A 6,270-nucleotide genomic window follows, 5' to 3' on the forward strand; every position below is an offset into this window, starting at 1 on the left:
CTGGGTGGTTTTCTTTTTTTTTTCTCTTTTTAAATAAAGCCTCCCATTTAATTTACTACCATGATCCAAGTTGATGCACTCATATCTGGAAGTTTCCGTGAACTGATGCATATGCTGATATGCAATGGAAATAGACATGTGGAAGCATCACAACAGTCACGTGCTGTGTGATAAAAGTGTTGCATTGACACAAAGCTGCATCAAATCTTTGCATCTTGTGTTTTACACATGTGGTAAAGATACAGACGTAGTGCTGCTCTTTACCTCATTTCTCAGCTTAAAACAAGACATATATACTATTGCTTATCTGTTACAGTCTAGAGAAGTGTTTAGCCTTGCTCTGAGAGATATGGATCAACATAACCTTGTGTCCCATGCAGGTGAGATGTTATCATCAATCGGTATGTTGGGAAAACACGCCGGCAGGTTGTCATTCTCTGCTGTTATCCTTTATACCCTAGTGTAGTCAAGAGAGAGAGCACAAACAATGGATAACAAAGTCAGAGTGCTACTGTTCAGGGACTGAAGTGAGTTGGTACTTCATCCTTTTTTTTTCACCACTACCTTGTGTTGAAACCTTAACACTGACATCACATTACTGCCAGATATGGGCACAAATACATTAAAAAAGCATCTTGTTACAAATATAAATACTTGCTCAACAAATGTCCGAACGGCTTATCTTGCCCTCAGGGTCGCAGGGATGCTGGAGCCCATCCCAGCAGCCATTGGGCAGCAGTCGGGGAGACACCCTGGACAGGCTGCCACAGGGCCCACACACACACACACACACACACACACACACACACACACACACACACACACACACACACACACACACACACACACACACACACACACACACTTGCTTGCTTGCTGGTTGTCCATCGTGCCCGATGATGATCATCTTCTTCTATTTGTGGGTCCTTTGAGGACTCAGATAGCAGAAGATACCTGCGCAGAGATGGTTTTTAAAGTGGCATGGGGGGTGCGCTTCTCCCAACGCCACATGACTTGATTGTAGAGGAGATGGTTCCGATGGCAAGGGGGATCCCTAGACGACCGGCACCTCCACACAACTGCAGGGGGCTGCCGGAAATCCAGTTTTTTGGAAACGGCCTCGAAGCGTGCCGCCACAGCTTGCTTTTCTGTTGGGGTGAGCTCCCTTAGCCTTATGTCTTCCAGACTCACCCACAAGGCAGCGGGGCAGTGGTTGATAGGTGCCAGGGCGTGTCCACCAGGGTGGGCCTGCACACCATATCTCTGGGGCCCACTGCTGCTCCGAGATCCCCTGCCAAGTTAGCCTGGGGCCGCAAGACCCCAGTTACCATGTGTGGCCACGGGGAGGCCTGGCAGGAGTCTTGGTGAAGGAGAGGCTATGTACTGGCAAGGGAAGGGTTACACGCTAGGATGCTTCCCTATTCGCCACAAAGGCTAACCAGCGGCAGCAAGCTAAGGGCAGGAAGGACACAAGCGGGTTGGAAGAACCCGTGCACCTTCCCTCCAACTACACACTGCTGCACTAGACGCATCACAACACTCTGTGTGTATGTACACACACACACACACACACACACACACACACACACACACACACACACACACACACACACACACACACACACACACACCTAGGGGCAATTTAGTATGGCTGATTTACCTGACCTACATGTGGACTGTGGGAGGACATCAGAGCACCCGGAGGAAACCCATACAGACATGGGGAGAACATGCAAACTCCACACAAAGGACGGTTCGAACCCAGGACCTTCTTTCTGTGAGGCGACTGCACTAACCACTGTGCCACTGTGCCGCCGCTCATCAAATGTATCAAAATAAAACACAAAATACTTGTATGAGAAAAATATCTTTAATTAAAATAGAAGTAATATGTAATCTGAAAACACAAAAATACATTCTATACAAATGATATCACATTTTAGGCATTTAGTAGTCTCAATATAGGTCTGACCTTTCACCCCCCCCCCCACACATTGAAAAGATGAGCTCTGCTTATTTCTCCACATCATAGATTTGAAGTGACAAATTAGGATATCTTGGAGGTGGGAGGCTGCGGATTCATTTCATATTTCAGCAACTCTAATATAGCCTCTGCACCACTGCACTTTATCTTATGCCTCTTATTTTGCCTGTATATAGTCAATCCTTGTGTATATGAAGAGCGTTGTGTTGTCGTGTTGTTACTCTATGTTAACTACACCGAGAGAGCCACGAAACCGGAGCCAAATTCCATGTATGTGCAAATCTACATGGCCAATAAACATGATTCTGATTCTGATTCAGGGGTGCATGCTGTGTGGTTTCTGTCAGTCAAAGCGACCATTGACTGACTGAGTGAACAGCCAATTGAAATGCAATTGGGGGACCTGAATAGTTAGGCCACAGTGATGCACTAGTTCTTTCAGAAGACAATAAGACGGGGTATTTAGCAGATGCCTTTGTCAAGAGCAATTAATGCAAGTGCAGTGGAGTAAGTACATTTCTGAGATCTCCAACAGTACAAGCAACCAATTGAACAAGCGCAAAAGACACATGACAGTACCATCACAGCAAAGCATGATACAGTACAAAATAGTAGAAGAGAAAGAGAAGCACCCCCCTTCCCCCCAATGCCAACAACAACAACCTAAAACAAAAAAAGATGAGTATACTCCTTTGTGTACCCCCTAACACTGCAGTTCTTCCATTTCTGCTTTAGTTGTTTTTCAGCACAACTAATATCTAACATTTTTATACATTTCAGTTTTGGTTGTTTTTCAGCACATCTAATTTCTCCATCAGTTCAGCTGTTAATTGCTGTCTGTGAGGGTGGTAAACCATGTCTGCAAAGGAGAAGAGATGCTCAACTGGTGCCGATGATGGCAAAGTGGTGTTGAATCTCACAAAGAGTAGCTTGATCAGTGGATATGAATCCAGCGAGGAAAGGTCCTTTCTGGGGTCCTCCAGAGAGTGAAGGGTCTCCAACTCTGCTTTGCTGTGGCTGGGCAACATCTCTCTGCCCAACTGGCTCTCAGTTCCTGTTGTTGGGATTGAAAACAGTAGACACAAACAGGGAAACGAGGTTGTTATGAATTTACATTAAATTCAAGGATTTTTAATATCACAAAATATTTAAAAACATGGCATGAAACTAGCTACTCATTTTAATTGGTGAATATTCAATTTTGATGTTACATTCGTGAAATTGCAGTTTAACCTTCAGACACTGAAGTGAGAGTAGTTTACCTGTACCCTGGTCAGAGAAGATGAAGAAATCCATTCTTTTCAGTGGTGTTTGAAGAGGGAGTCTCACTTTCTGACAAAGGGCCAAGCTCTTCAGCTGAGTGCAGAAGCATGTGATGTATCCTCTTCTTCTCTGCAGCTAGTTTGGGAGCCTCATTGTGAGAAATGGGTAGTTTGACCAAACTGGGTTTTTGCATTACAGTATGCATCTGTTCACTTTAACCTCCACAACAGCTCTGACAGTCATGCAGGTGATGTTCTCCGGCTGGCATGCTTTGCTGTGTTGAAACACATCCTCGCTGATGGGATCGTTTTCATGCGGCTGTGACTGTAGAAAACGCAGCGGGTCCTCAGGTTGTTTTCATGTCAGCCCGTCTGTTTAAAGCTTCTGTAATGAAGAGAGCTGACCGCTCCTATGGGTTCAAAAACCCAAATGCTTCTATTTTTGGGGGCTCTTGATTGTAGAAACATTAATTAACATAATTAACTCTTCCTCTGAACTTGACTTCATCACCATATCACTTCACAACAAAAACACATGGGGTTTCACTTCAAAATGCTGCATATCCTCTTTAAGGGAGGAATAAAATATTAAGACGAAATTCATATTTGTTTTTCTTTTCTTTGTTTTTCAAAATATGGGCAGTTCCATCTTCAAACATTTTCATTTTTGTAGGCAAGGATCTTAATATCATAAATGTGTTCTTCATAATGAGTTCTACCATTTAGCTAATTATTTAATCAGACTCTCTTTTTTTCCACAGTTGGCGGATATGTCATTTTTGAGTGCAAACATCCAAACCCTACCCAATAAATATCAAGTGCACTTATTATTTTTAAATCTACCAGTCAAATAAGATGTATAAATACTCACTCTTGTTATGTGCACAGTTTTGAGAACTGATTGTAGGATAAAAAAGTATTCAAAAGTGTTCTTATTCAGCAAGTGGATGGATTGATTTTTGATGCATGCCAAGCGCTGAATATATTTTGTTTCTTCCTTTGTTTTTCCTTCACTGGTATGTCTTCAACATATCCATGTTGCTCAGTCACATAAGCTAAATGATTCTTTAATTTGGTGGTGCAGAGATACACTATATGTACAAAAGTATAAGGACACACCTCTTATTCATTGAATTCAGGTGTTTCATTCAGACCCATTGCCTAGGGTTGCCAACTCCTTGAAATGGAAATAAGGAACAGGGGACAGGGATGGGGGTTGGATGACAGGGCGGCGCGGGCATAACAAATATAATGTGCCTTACACTATACACACACACACACACACACACACACACACACACACACACACACACACACACACACACACACACACACACACACACACACACACACACACACACACACACACACACACACACACACACACACACATATATATATATCAAATAAGGAATGATTCCTTATTTAAAGGAACAGTTGGCAACCCTACATTGTCACAGGTGTATAAAATCAAGCAGCTAGCCATGCAATCTGCATTTACAAACATTTGTGAAAGAATGGGTCATTCTGAAGAGCTCAGTGAAGTCAAGCATGGTACTGACATAGGATGCCACCTTTGCAATAAGACAGTTCGTGAAATTTCTTCCCTGCTAGGTATTCCACGGTCAACTGTAAGTGGTATTATTGAAAAGTAGAAGCATTTAGGAACGACAGCAACTCAGCCATGACGTGGCAGACAACGTAAAGTCACATATCAGGGTCAACGAGTGCTGAGACCCATAGTATTAGTGCGTGAAAGTCACCAACGCTCTGTTGACTCAATAACTGTAGAGTTCCAAACTTCCTCTGGCATCAACATCAGCACAAAAACTGTGCACCGGGAGCTTCGTGGAATGGGTTTCCATGGCCGAGCAGCTGCATGCAGGCCTTACATCACCAAGCACAATGCCAAGCATCGGATGGCGTGGTGTAAAACACGTTGCCACTGGACTCTGGAGCAGTGGAAACGTCTTCTGTGGAGTGGTGAATCACACTTCTCTCTCTGGCAGTCTGATGGATGAGTCTGGGTTTGGTGGTTGCCAGGAGAACGTTACCTGCCTGACTGCATTGTGCCAACTGTAAAGTTTGGTGGAGGAGGGATAATAGTATGGGGTTGTTTTTCAGGGGTTGGGCTCGGCCCCTTAGTTCCAGTGAAGGGAACTCTTAATGCTTCAGCATACCAAGACATTTTGGACAATTCTATGCTTCCAAATTTGTGGGAACAGTTTGGGGAGGGCCTTTTTCTGTTCCAGCATGACTGTGCCCCAGTACACAAAGCAAGGTCCATTAAGACATGGTTGGGTGAGTTTGGTGTGGAAGAACTTGACTGGCCCGCACAGAGCCCTGACCACAACCCCATCGAACACCTTTGAGATGAACTAGAACGGAGATTGCAAGCCAGGTCTTCTCGTCCAATGTCAGTGCCTGACCTCACAAATGCTCTTCTGGATGAATGGGCAAAAATTCCCACAGACACACTCCAAAATCTTGTGGAAAGCCTTCCCAGAAGAGTGGAAGCTGTTATAGCAGCAAAGGGGGGACCAACTCCATATTAATGCCTATGGATTTAGAATGGGATATCATAAAAGCTCCTGTAGGTGTAATGGCCAGGTGTCCCAATACTTTTGTACATATAGTGTATGTCAGGGTGGTGGCGCTATCAGGTGAAGACAGTATCACACAGTATCCAGTTAGTATTCAGGATCAGCCATCGTAGCCTTCTTAACTTATGTGTTTACCTTCCCTCTGTGCATTATTGACAAAATTTTACTTTTAAGAAAATGCCTAAAACATGCCGGTACTTGACTTCTCAGCCCCCTGTCCTCAATGTTGAGTGTCACATTTGCCTCTGCTAAAGCACACACATTGCTTGTGCTTTCAGGCGTGTTACAAGGGGATATATACAGTATTTACAGCATATATACTGTATAGAAATGCCAAATGCTGCCTTATTTTTATTTTGTTATGATGTTCAATGTTTGTCAAGTTCATTTAAATGGCACTTCATTATCCTTGTTCGGGCTA

Source organism: Lampris incognitus, chromosome 10 (assembly GCF_029633865.1).
Source record: "Lampris incognitus isolate fLamInc1 chromosome 10, fLamInc1.hap2, whole genome shotgun sequence".
In the NCBI taxonomy this organism is placed as follows: Eukaryota; Metazoa; Chordata; class Actinopteri; order Lampriformes; family Lampridae; genus Lampris; species Lampris incognitus.